This window comes from Ailuropoda melanoleuca, chromosome 9 (assembly GCF_002007445.2).
Source record: "Ailuropoda melanoleuca isolate Jingjing chromosome 9, ASM200744v2, whole genome shotgun sequence".
Lineage (NCBI taxonomy): Eukaryota > Metazoa > Chordata > Mammalia > Carnivora > Ursidae > Ailuropoda > Ailuropoda melanoleuca.
The window spans coordinates 79,308,357-79,322,964 of record NC_048226.1 but is presented as its reverse complement, the minus strand read 5'-3'; positions in this window follow the sequence as shown (position 1 = coordinate 79,322,964).

Here is a 14,608-nt window from a genome sequence, read left to right as displayed (position 1 = left end):
GGAATTGATATTCTTTTTAAGGTGTAGAAATTCAGAATGAGAATTTCAGGAAGAAAGACTTAACAAAAGAGTACACTGAAATTAATTTTAGAAAGTAAAAATTTTAAACCGTTTCTCTCTTGAATTGTAATTTCGTTAGACACTTGTATAGCCACTAAGTGAAAAGCTTTTACTTAGATTTTCAGTGCCAATGAAATAATTATGGCAGGGACTGAAGCAACCTGTCTCAAACCTGCCTACTGGTCCGCTTAGAGACATCAGCCTGTTGACTGGCCATACTTGGAGCAGTTGGAGTTAAAAGGCTGTACCAGTGGGCAAAACAAGTAAGATCCCAGATGCTCTATCAGAACATGATATAAGACAAACCAGAAGAAGAAATCATCTTCTTACCACCATAAGTCTTAAAATGAGGAAGTTATCCAAGTAGGTAACCAGCAAGAAAATATTTTCTAGCGTCCATTAAGAGAAGGGCATTATCTAGCAAGCTTCTTCCCCATCTAGGTCCAAATAACAAAGAGTAAGGGTAGAGGCTAATGTGTCATCTTGTTATTAATAAAGATTAACATGGCGGGTGTAGCTTCATTTAGCACAAAATAGGCATTCCAGCTAAATGAGGCAAAATTACCCAAAGGTCATTTTCATGCTGGACTTGGGAAGTTCTTCACTGACAGGGAGCAGAGAAGAACTAAGCTCTTTGTGGGCTTGTTAGCTTCCTAGAGAAATGGTAGGAGCTAAGCTAAGCATGTCCAGTTATTTTTCTCAAATTTATCAACAGGGTAGTTTACTACACATCCCTAGGGAGGCGTAAGTAAAAGTGGAGAGAGGCCTGGGGCTCCCTTTAAAGGAAGAAACTATCAGGCATGGGAAGGATAGATTCCTCTATCCTTTCTTTTTTTTCTTCCCCTTCCCCCTTGACATGCTGGGCCTAACAAAGAAGTCTGTGGTTAAAGAATTTTGTGGCATTTCCCCTGACCCAACTGATTAGCAGTTTATCTGAGTAGCACTATGTCTACCTTTCATGAGTTCACTTCTCCAAACATCTGCAAATACTCCTAAGACCATCAGTATTCAGCTTAGATTTTTGTTCCCCAAAGGTACTGAAATGAATTAAAACAATATGTTCATTAAACTAAGATACTTGATACTCTCAGTTAAAAATTCACACAAATTCCCTATTACATTTTAGGGAGAAATTCAAATTCAAAGATTAAACCTCCTTGAAATCATGTTGAAAACACAATAAATTGAAGTTCAAAATGAAATCCTCTTCTCCTCCTGAATTAATGATTAAAGTTCTGAAGCCTTAATTTAAATCTTAAAACTAGTCTCCCAATTCTCTGCATCTGTTAATTCTTTGTTAAAGGGGTTATTGATGCCTGGTAGGAGCTAGAAATTTCCTCTTTAGAATTGTGTGGTTCCGTGGAGCCCCTGGAGTTCTATTAGTTTATTTCCAAGTGTCGTAAGTACTATATTTATTCATTCAACAAATATTTATTGAGCGCCTCCTGTGTGACAGGCACTTTCCTAAATTCTTAGGATACATTAGTGAATAAAACATATTAAATATCTGGGCTGTTATGAATCTTCTATTCTAGAGACTATGACATAAAATAAATAATTAACGATATATTAAAAACTTAAGTTGTTGAAATTTTTTGCATGTGCTAGTGGGGAAAATATATACAGGATAAAGAGAACAGTGAATTTGGATGAGGAGTTACAGATGATAGCTTTAAAGAGAGTGGATAGGGTGAGCTTCACTGAAAAAGTACCCTTTAACCATGACTTGAGGTAGGCAGCTTGGGAGAGTGAACTGTGTAGGTTTTCTGGGGAAAGAGCATGGGGGACAGAGAAAATTTAGAGCACAGGACCCCCCATCCCTCTCAGTCTCAGAGAGTATGTCAGCATGTGTGTAGCTGGGGTTCTTCTAGTCACTGTCCTTGGGTCTTTCACTGGAATGAGTCCTTCTAAGTTCCAGGAATTACCATGATTCAATGCCAAACACATCTAATAAATGTAGTTTACCTTTACTTTCCTGAATTGTGTAATTCTAGCTCAGCGGCATTTTCTCTTCAGCTCAAAATCTAATCCAGACATAGACTTGATCCATCACTGATACCTTTGCTGTTCCTTCTCTTAGCTTGGGCTCCCCCAGGGTACTAGTAATGCCATCATCTTCACCCACCATCCTTACGGTTTAGTCTGCAGGCCTTCCTTTCTCTAATGTCTAAGGTTTTCACCCTCTAAGTGTTTGTATAATCTTTAACTAGTGGTTCTCTGATTCTTATTATGGATCCTAAAACCTCAGCTCTCAGAGATGTCTCTCAAGAATTTCAGAATCCTGGTTCCCCTTTGGGGATACATTTCTGTCTACTCTGGGATATTTCATTTTTCCCTGCAAAATTTCTTTGGGCATCAGGCACTATTTCTCAATTGCATTTAAAATATGTCTTTATTTTAGTGGCCCCTTTAAAAGCAGTTATATGCCAGTGCTTATTAGTTTAGCCTGACCCTCAAGATCTCATTTTCCTCTAAGATATTTCTCATCTGTTCCCTAAGATCTAAACCTTTTCCTTAAGAATACCTCTCTTCCTCCAATTCAATCAGCCTGACTTGTTGTATTTTGTTCTTACTCCTGTACTGTTTCCATCCTGATCATCAGACTAAACCATTCTTCTCAAATCAATCCATTTTCTTCCTAATTATTAAGAAAATCTGACACCAAGATTCAAAATACTCCAGACCCAGAATATTAATGCTGCTTTATTAGTTTGCAATAATTTCCTTAAGTTGTTTCTCTACTTCAAAAGTCATAAAAAGAGCATATTATTTTAATATACAGACTATCACTAATATTTATTATACTTTACCATATTTTGTAGGTGAACCCATAAATTAAGTCATAAAAAATTAAACACTGGTCAGAGCTTATGTAATTAAAAAATCCAGAGCCAATTTGGTCCCAAGGAATGGAGAGTGATTCCTGGTAGCCTATGGATAAACCCTATGAATCCAAAGTTATCTAGTCCCTCCTTTAGCCTGAACGTAGAAGTGTGATTCCATTTCAACATTAGCTCGTAGGTCTTGCTTATTGTCATTTGTGTGCACTTGCCATTCCGCTCGGGCCATTTTCAAAGTCTAGCCTCATCTCTGCTCAGGTCATAAAGTTTACCCTTGGTTAAGTGGCTCCCAGACTTCTGGTTTCCAATCCACCATGTAAGAGGCTCGGAAGTCACCACTTCATCCTAACAACAAGTACAAATCTGAGCAAACTAAAAAAATCAATAACTCCTCTTAGATCTGGCAGAAAAATAAGGTAAAAGGGCAAACCACTGTCCCAATGATTGAACAGACAGGTGGGTAAAGAGAATCATAACTTAAAGGAGAGGAGTCCCAAGAGCAGAACCCCCACAGGAACCAATGCTGGGGTAGGAAAACTTGAACTATAATCGATGAATTGCTAGAGGCTGGGTGGACAAGTCTGGTAGTTAAATATTCCAGTGGGACCAAGTCACAGGGGACCTCAACACTTTTGTGACTTTTAGTCCATGGAGTTCTACCAGTTTCACGCAGTGAATATCTGAAAAAAATCCCTTATGTCTTCCAGCAGGGAGAGGAAAGAAAAATAAAAATATGCCAGAGCATTCAGTTTGGTTACGTTTTGTTTTGTTTTGTTTTGTTTTGTTTTAACACCCTGCCTTTAAGAGAAAGTATTTTACCAAAGCCTAACCTACTGGGGTTTTATCTGAGCCTAACTGACCTGGGTAAAGGGAATATACTCAAGTCCACCCTTTCTAGCCATTCTGTCCCACCTGAGGCATGGGTTGGGAATGAGGAAAGAGAAGCACTTATGAAATCCACAGCTTAGGGGCACAGTCTCACTAAAAAACTGAGACCTGCTCAGAGAAATATAAAACATTGCTCTTCCCCCACACTTTACTACAACATCACTGAAGTCCTATTTACCATAGTGCCTTTTACCCAGTATATTTAAAAAAAAAACCTGCAAGGCATACTAACCAGCAAAAAACACAGTTTGAAGAGACAGAGTAAGCATCAGAATCAGACTCAGATATGGCATGGATGTTGGAATTATCAGACCAGAAATTCAAAACAACTATGATTAATAAGCAAAGAGCTCTAATGGGAAAAGTAGACAACATTCAAGAAAAGATAGACGATGTAAGCAGAGAGATGGAATTCTAAGAATCAAAAATAAATGCTAAAGAGGGGCGCCTGGGTGGCACAGCGGTTAAGCGTCTGCCTTCGGCTCAGGGCGTGATCCCGGCGTTCTGGGATCGAGCCCCACATCAGGCTCCTCTGCTATGAGCCTGCCTTCTTCCTCTCCCACCCCCCCTGCTTGTGTTCCCTCTCTCACTGGCTGTTTCTATCTCTGTCAAATAAATAAATAAAATCTTTAAAAAAAAATAAATGCTAAAGAACAAAAACATTGTAATAGAAATGATGACTGCCTTTGATGGAATGATTAGCAGACTGGACACGGCTGAAGAAAGTATCTCTCAGCTGGAGAATAGCAACAAAAACTTTTAAAACAGAGAAGCAAAGAGAAAAGTCCTGAAAAAAATGAAACAATATATCCAAGAACTATGGCATAACTACAAAAGATGAAACATGGGTTTAACGGGAATACTGGAAGGAGAAGAAAGAAAGAAACACAAGAAATATATAAAGCAGTAATGACTAAGAATTTCCCCTAAATTAATGTCAGACACCAAACCATAAATCCAAGAAGATCAAAGAACACCAAACAGGATAAATTCCAACAAGACCACACATAATCTCTCCTTTTTCTTTCACCAACACCTCTAAGCACATATATATTACCTTATATATATATATATAAGAAGCAGCCATCAACTGTAAATCAAGGTCCTCAGTAGAAGGCAATTTTGACTTCCAGGGGATACATCAATACCTATAAATATTTTTGGTTGTCAAAACTGGAGGGAATATACCAGTAGTATCTACAGGTTAGAGGCCAGGTATGTTACAATGCACAGAAAAGCCTCCCACAACAATGAATTATCCAGTCCTAAATCAATAGGGCCAAAGCTGAGAAACTCTTATATAGATAGAGACCTTAAAGCTACAGTCAATCTTGAGTAACAGAACGGCATATTTTCTTGGGATTAAAAACCCTTACCCTAGCAGTAACAGTTATAAGCCAGCTCCTGCCCAACCTAAAATAAGCCTCAGCAAGCCACCACGTTTAAATTTTCCAACCCACATGTTGAAGGGGTACAAAGTTCCTCCAATTGTATAGCGTAAACCTAGACTTTTTTTTTCTTTTTGTAATGCAAGTGCTTGACTTCATGCTTTGATTGCCAGAGGCAACCACTTCAAAGATGGCTGACTTTTTTTTTTTAAGATTTTATTTATTTATTTGAGAGAGAGAGAGACAGCCAGCAAGAGAGGGGACACAAGCAGGGGGAATGGGAGAGGAAGAAGGAGGCTCCCAGCAGAGCAGGAAGCCCAATGCAGGGCTCGATCCCAGGACCCTGGGATCACGCCCTGAGCCAAAGGCAGACAGAGGCTTAAGGACTGAGCCACCCAGGCTCCCCCAAAGATGGCTGTCTTGAATAAACACATTGCCAGCCTCTCTAGACTAAGAGCCAGACCATCTCTCCCTACTGAATCTCCTTTGTTTCGGAGATCTTGGGTGATTTCAACAACTGAACATTTAGTCCACTTACTTTTTCTCATCCTGCGCTTTAAATTTCCCCCTTTACCAAAAAGAGTGAGCCCATGAATCTCCAGGCCCCCACCCTTGACCCCTATAAACACAGAACCCCAGGGTTGCATGTGCACTCTCTATCTCTCTACCCCAGAACTCCCTGTGTGGCCATAAGAGTGCTATGTAATTTCCAGGTCTTGTAAGTAATAAACCTTTATTTTTTTTCAAAGTTTCCTGATGGTTATTGCTGGAGGGTGTCTTGCAAACATAGTAAAAACCACAAGGGCCAGTCCAACCACAGCATTTTTTACTGATAGGCTAAGACCTGCACAAACATGTGTCAGCTTGCATCAGCTGGCTGCAGTCTTCAGAGAAAGGAAATTTAAAAGTGGGGAAGATACAAGAAATGAAAGACAAAATTACATGTTTATTCTTGTTTCTTTAAAATGTATACCTTTGGCAATATAAAAATATATGCACAATATATGTATTAGGATAGTAATTCATAAATATAATTCATAAAGGCAATATACTGTGTTAAATAGACTGTTCATGTGGCCAGAGTGAATGTGTTTTAATGCCATATCCCATAATCCCTGATGAGGTGAATTTCAATAAATTATTTTACCATGTCTTTGTCTAAATTGTTCTTAAACTATAAACCAAGGATATGTGGGACTGTTGTTAATATATATATAAATCAATACATAAAAATCCATTGAACAATACCCTGCATACTATTAGCTAAGTAAATGTCAGCTATTATTTTCATAATATATAAATATACACTTATTGAAAATATAAAATCTTTTCAGAGATAAGGTATAATATAAAAGAAAGTAGAGGATGCAGGTCTGTAAAAGGAAAGGCAAAGTACACAGTCATCCAAGGATCGCACGTGACTGATGGTGTGTGAGTGCCATTTCTGTCCTCTCAGGACTTTGGTACTATTAACTATGATGGTGATAATGACTGCTCTTTTTGATGCCACAATGATTTCTGTAGGGGCGAAGATCATGTCTTATATCACTAGTTTCCTCAAGGTCCATAGCACTATTAAAATATAATGCAGATACAAAACAGAAACAGTGGATTCATATGTTTTAGCTTGATTTTTTTATTAATGTTAATTCAGTAGGCCATTTCATAAAAATTTCTACACATTACAAAGTGAAAATAAGCACATCAAGCCAGAAATATTAACGGTAAGCAAACACTGGTATACAAACATTTTAATATTGGAGTTTGTAATGTTTCCTCAGAATAGTAATTTATAAGCAAATGTCTATTTCATTCTCCTCTAGAATTTTGAATACTTGAAAAAAATTCCATTAAGTGCAAGAAATCCTTAACATAAAATTTAAATAGTTGATAAGCTTCTCATATCACAATTGTTAGGTTAGGGTTCTCAAGAGATTAGGCTCTGAAATTAGATACAATCATTTTTCTGCCAAAGAAAATTACATCAATTTAATGAAACTGTCACAAACTAGACCAAGCAATACACACATCAAATAGATCAGTTCTCAAAGATTGGTCTTCAAACTTCATGACTTTTATGCCAATAGAACAGCAAAAGTTGCTCAAATTCTAGCAATCTTTTTAGTTTAGGGAGTAATTTATTCTCAATAGTGAAAGGTCCTTTAGGATCTTAAGCATTAGGCCTGTAAGTTTTATGTGATCATGTAATTTATCACTCTAACTGGGACACTTTTGAGAGTATCAGGAAGGGCTATTTATAATTACATGAGACAACAGGTATGAACCGGGATTATGTGGAGAAAACTATAGTTTTGGTCACTCCATTGAGTTCCATCTGTACTGAATAAAAGAATTTTTTTGTTGTTGTTTGATTTACAGGTTTTTTTCTTCCTGTCCTGTACTGGAACAAGTCTCCCCAGAATGTCTCACCTGAGGGTACTTTCCACAGTTTTTCAAAAGACCTTCTTTTTCCTCTTGTTTTGGGAATTTAAGTGACAATTAGCCCCTGGATATGCTTAACAACATTCTTGGCATTTACATTACTCTTCTTGGTAGGCATTAACTAAAGAAACAACAAAATTTGCTGTGGTACCTACATCTATCAGTATTTTTAATTTGTGATCATAAATTTGTTTTTTCCAAAATGTCTACATTCCAAATAAAGCATTCTATAAATGGATTTGAAGATTGCTAAAACTTCCATTGCAAATATGCCTTATTTAGCTCAAATCCATTAGGAAATATAAAAATTAATACTATGATTTGGAGGGGTTTTTATCATTTTTTTAAAGATTTTATTTATTTATATGACACAGAAAGAGAGCTAGGGAGAGAGAGAGAACAAACAGGGAGAGCAGCAGGCAGAGACAGAGGGAGAAGCAGGATCCCTGCTGAGCAAGGAGCCAGATTTGGGGGTGGGGGAAGATTTGATCCCAGGACTCTGGGATCCTACCTGAGCCAAAGGCAACCACTTAACCGATTGAGCCACCCAGGCACCCCGGGGTGGGGGTGGGGGGTTAAACAAATAAATGTAGCTGATTATAAAGTTTTTAAATTTGAAACTTATCTGTAAAGTGAACATAGAGGACAAGAATGTCAAATCCAGAATTTTCTGCCTGTAGCAGTATGAACTGATTGAGACAACAACCTTCAGTATGAAGAGTCTGCAATGCAAATAAATACAGAATCATAGCGCTGAAAACTATTGATGCTGCAGACATGAAGTGAATTAAACATAATCTTGTAAATGCTCATATTTCAATCAAGATATGAACATTTTTCATGTCATTTCATGGTTCTATTTTGAAGCAATAATTCATTATCTATGTACTGCTTTGCTGTGATTAAAGTTTAAATGGATGAGCTAAATTCCACTGAGCTTTGGTGAAAACTTAAAAACTTAATATCGAATAACAGCTATGAGCAGTTTGTAAATAAAAACATTCAAATGTAAAGCTCTTTCACTGTAGCTTAAAGCAGGGTTTTGACATACAATGAACAGTACAATCCATAATAAGTAACTGGCATCTATGCTGATAAATTTACCAAACATATGCTACTTCTATTAAGCCTTCATGAATTTAAATAAAAGTGTCTTTTTTTAGATAACACAGAAAAACTTGTGACATTCTGCAAAGTAAAATGGAGTTTAAGTTAAAATCACACCTTAGAACATTCTGAACGGTACCACAGCTCATGATGCAAAGTTCAGCATTCACTGTCCTCAAAGAAATATACCTGACCTATGTCATTCATCCAAAACATTCTTACCATTTTAACCACAGTACATAAACAGATGAGAGTCAAGTTAGGAAATGATGAAAGGTTGTCCTGAAGGCACACTCTTGTTGGAGCTGTGTCTCAAGCTGATTTATAAGAGTTAGGTAAACCTTTTTATAATAAATAGATAAACCTAAATCTTCCATGAGTTAACTGCTACTCTAGTGGAGTCCAGGAAGTTCTTGTTTAAATAATAAAGTAGTATCGGTGATGGGTATTAAGGAGGGCACATATTGCATGGAGCACTGGGTGTTATACACAAATAATGAATCATGGAACATGACATCAAAAACTAAGGATGTACTATATGGTGACTAACATAACATAATTAAAAATTATTATTAAAAAATAGTATCAACTATAAAGTAGGAAATCCAGGTATTTTTAAGATTTTTCTATTATTCACTTATTTATTCTTCCACTACTGATTCATTTATTCAACAGACATTTATTTTACCCCTCTTGTGCAAAGATAGACACTAAACACTGTAGAAACTAAACTAAGATAAGACAAAATCTATATACCCTGCTTGCTATAGACAGAACAATGGCCCCAAAAGAGGTCCACTTCTTAATCTCTAAACCTGTGAATATTTTACACAGTTAAAAGGAACATTGCAAATATGATTAAATTAAGGGTTTGATATAGAATTATGCTGGATTATCCAGATGTTAACAATGTAATCACAAGGATCCTTATAAATGGAAAAAAGATGTCAAGGTCAGAAAGAGAAATTTGAAAATAATCTTCTGCTGGCTCTGAAGATAAAGAAAGAAGTCATGAACTAAGGAATGTAGATGGTCTTTAGAACAGAAAAGGAGATTTTTCCTTAGAGCCTCCCTAAGGAATATAGCCCTGAGACATCATGATTATACTGTGGTAAGACCAATTTTGAACTTCTGACTTTCAGAACTGTTATATTAACTTAATAACATATATTATTCAATAAATAATAAATTTTTGTTGTCTAGACAAAAAGCTTGTGGTAATTTGTTACAACACTAATAGAAAACTAATCCACCATCTTAAAGGAATTTGTAGGCTAACAGAACTATAGCCTAAATACTAAAGTTAACAAAACAAAATTGATATCTCTTTGAGAGACAAAAGCATGAGATATGATAATGAAATACTAACAATTAGTAACATTTATTGAGCACTTATTATATGCAAGGCACAATCTAATTTTCACAAGTCTTGGAGTAAAAATATTTTTCACCATTTCTGAAGTGGGAAAATTATTTAAATTTTATTTTACTTAAAGTAAGACTAATAATTGGAAATATCAGAGCTTGAATCTGTGCTGTGTGAATTCAGTTCATGAACTCTAATCCACTGTGTTATAAACCAGTCACTAAACCCCAACTTTGGAGAATTAAGGAAGTTGAACAATGAAGAGAACTAACCAAGCAAAGAATTTGTGCATACATTACTGGGGATGGAGAAATCATTATATAGACCAGAAGCAGTAAATGCAACATACATGTCTTGCATAAACATTTAAATTCAAGTCTTATGCAGCTTACAATCATAGTCACCTACATATGCAATGTTTTATTTAATTGAAGGGATCCTGTCATATGGGATTTTACCTTTTCTGGGTTCTTCGGTAGCTTCCACTGAGTAAATTTTCCCCCAGAGTAATCAGAGAGCCAGCCTGACTAGAGGAGAATACATACACATAAGCACAATGGCCCAATTCTAATTTATTTACCTTTGTGTATTCCCATAAAGTCTCATGAAACCACCCACATACTGAACACTCAGAAATTTTACCAAATAAACGAATTAACTAATGAAGATAATAAAAATATTTTATGGCTTGAGGTGTCTTATTAAGCACTGTAGCTTAACACTTACACAAAGAATGAATTCCATCTCACTTGAGTAATTAAAGTCATGTATTAAAGTATTTATTTTCAATGCCAGAATGAGAGATGCATATGATCCTATTGTAGTAATTTTAGTAGTGAAGAATTTAAATGGGAAAATTACAAAATCATACTTTAAACTTAGGAAAATGAGAAAACTAAATAAAAATGCCTTGAAATTTTGTTTGAGCGGTAAGGGAGTCTGCAATATAGGCTAATATCCATTGAAATGGGAAGAGCAGCAACTGTATGAAGCATTTTAAAAATAGAATTAACCAATTTTGTTGAGTGATTAGATGTAGAGACTATTGGAAACAGGAAAAAAAAGATAACTCCATTGAAAATGATGAAAATGAATAACTTGTACACTTTTTTTTTAAGGGAAACAGGAATAGAACACATCGAAGAGGACAGGTAAACTGAAATGAGAAAACTAAGGGAATCAGAATACTGGCATCATTGGAAGAAAAGGGAAAAAAAAGATTTCAAAAACAATTCCCTTATTACAGAACCAAATTCTGACAATGGTTTGTGGGGAATAAATACTGGGAAAAAAAAGTTTGGTGAACAATTTTCCTATTTCTCTGGTTATATCAAAGAAAGTAGGTTCAGTGGGGTGGTGCAGTCATAATTTAGATTGAAAGGGGCTAGATAAATAAGAGATAAATCATTTGAGTTGTAAATTTATGAAAAATTTTAAGATGCTGGTAAAATGCTCAAGACAGGAACTTCAAGATGCAGCAGATTAGGAAATTAAAAAAAAAAAAACTGGTGATTGGGTAGGACCTGAATATGTTTATTTGTAGAAGGAAATCATTAATAAAAGAGCAATGAGACTCAATTAGGTCCAAAGGAGAAATACAGGGAAAAGATTCAATATTCTACATATTTTTTTTCTATATTACTGTCTTGAGGCAGAATTCCTTCTCTAGGAAACCTTAGTTTTTGCTTTCAAGGCCTTCAACTGATTTGAGAAGGCCCGCCTATATAATTGAGGGTAATGTCCTTTACTTAAAGTCAACCAACTGTAAATGTTAATCACATCTACAAAATACCTTCACAGCAATATTAGACATGTTTAACAAAAACAGGCACCATAATTTATCTGAGTTGATGCACAAAATCAAACATTACACATCTTTAAATTTTCCCATTACATTTTTTTTTAAATAATTTACTGCAAAAAATCAAACTACTAATGTATTCTAACTACCTGCCAACTACATTTTCCCAGTAACGTCAGGTTCCTAACCACCATAGATATTTTAGATCACTCCACTAACCTTAAACCTCTAGCATATACTTTTAAGCTTATCCCAATACTTGGCTGATAAACTTGCAATTAACTTCATTAAAGTAAATAAGCAATCATAGAGAAACTCCCCCATTTTCTCATCATGAAATTTACTAAGTTGCCACCATTCATATCTATGTTCTCTTCCCTTTTTTTGGCATGATGGATGAAAGAACATTATCTGCTTTAATTAGTCCAGTTCCTCAACTTGTGATCTGTAGTCCCTTAACTTTTTACTCCTCAAGAAATTTGTTCTGGCAACTGAACCAGTGCTCTCATGAATTATGTTTCTTTCTTTCCCTAGGCATTTCTATCAAATGACCTCAAGTATCCCTTTACTTAAGAACAAACAAAAACAAAACTAATGAACAAAAACAAATAAAAATAATCCTTTTGTGGGACTGTACCAAAAACAATTTTATACTGATATACTGAAATATTTTATGTCTCTCTATATTGTACATAGAGATAACATTTTGTACTGTGAGATATTCCAGGGCAAATTTTACTGGACCTTGGGTCCTGGGTTAGAACAGAAGCCTAGTTAGTGAAAATTCTGTAGAGATATAATATCTTCCTTGCAGTAAGTATTTAAATCGCAAGAAGTATAAAACCCTGGGTTGTAAACTCAGCGCCACACAGATGATCTTTTCCTGTAGAGATAATTATTTATATTCCAAAGGGTGCCTCCATTTTGTTTTCAATAAAAATTTGTTTATGTGAGAAAATATTTTCTTTCCCTCTCTCAGGACGGGAGGTAGGAAGTTTACAAGCTTCCAGATTTATATTTTTGGGATTCCTTACCTACAGTGAATTGTAAGATGAACTTTTTCATCATGTCATCCTTAAAGTGAAAAATTGAAAACTTTTATACTATCGCTGAACAGCATAATGTATTAAATCAGATCAGTATTTTTACAATTCAAGAAAAAGTAAAGCATGACTAAAATATTGGCAAATAGATTTCTTAAAAAAAGAATGCTAGAATATGAGTTATAATTAAATCATCTACTGATGACATAACATTGGATATATATCTGATAATTAGAGCAAACATTTGCTAAGGTAGTAAGGAACTATATACAAACATACATACATTTGTGTACAGCTACAAATACACACACACACAGAAGAAAATACATACAAAAGTAAAGTAAAAGAAAATGAGAAAAAGAAAAATAATAATAATGCAATAAATAGATTTGCTCATATCAGTTTCATGTGCAGATATTTTTAAAACACATATGTGTGACATATAAATATAGAAATATCTAGATAGACAGAAGCTATTTTTAATATTGTGCCTTGTAGCTTGTCAGTTCCTTGGCAAACATAATGAATTTACTGCTTTAAAAAAAAAAAACTGGTGTTGGTTGGATCAGCGTGAATGATGCTTTCCATGAACACACTGGAAAACTGTGAGGGAATCCCATTTCTGGCTACTGCTTGTCACACCCCAGGTGGAAACACTCTTCCATCTAGCCCATCATTAAAAGATGCTGATGATTACATACAAATATAGGCAGTTTTTGAATTAAATGCTACCTGATTGCCATCACTATTCTTTGTACCAGTTACCCTCATTTGGTGGCAAATTAAATGAGATACACTGAATAATTATATTTATTTTCTATTCCCCCTAAAATTCCATTGAAATGACACAACACATACAAATAAAGAATAAAATTATAACAGTGCTAGCAATGGGAAAACACGCCACCAGTGAATCAGAAATTCAAAGACATGTCTGGAAGAAAATAAGTAGATGGGATCACAGTGATAGAGATTAAGCAGCAGACAGTGCAAAATAAAACAAGTTCAAGAAAATCCTTCTAGGAGGTAAAGTTTAGTGCATCTTATTTTACTCTACACTCCAATTTTTTCTCTTCTTTATTTTCGCAGTTTTGTGGTTCACCAACCATCCAATGTTCTCCTATAAGAATTCTCTAAAGTGCGATCTGCTTGCCATCTTCTGTTTCCCAAATGACCTGAATTTAGTTTCTCTTAGAAGATCTCCAATGAAAACAAACTCACATGGTTATTGAGAGACATAATGGCAGATACTTCTGCAAACCATTGTAGCATTTCATGTAAAATCAGATAAAATCCACTACAGATCACTAGACATATAATGTAAATCCATCCCATGAAAGAGAAAAGGTACAGATATAATTACTAATTCTGAAGAAAACAAAATAAAGACACACACACACAGGTCGGTCGGTTGGTCTATCTATCTTTCGGAAACTACTAAAGTTCTAGGGTCCCTCTTTTCTTTCTTTCTTTCTTTCTTTCTTTCTTTCTTTCTTTCTTTCTTTCTTCTCCTTTCTTTCCTTTCTGTCCTTTCCTTCCTGTCCTTTCCTTCCTGTCCTTTCTTTCTTCTCTCTTTCTTTCCTTGCCCAGCTTCTTTCCTTGCCTGTCTTCTTTCCTTGCCTGTCTTCCTTCCTTCCTTCCTACCTTCCTTCCTTCCTTCCTTCCTTCCTTCC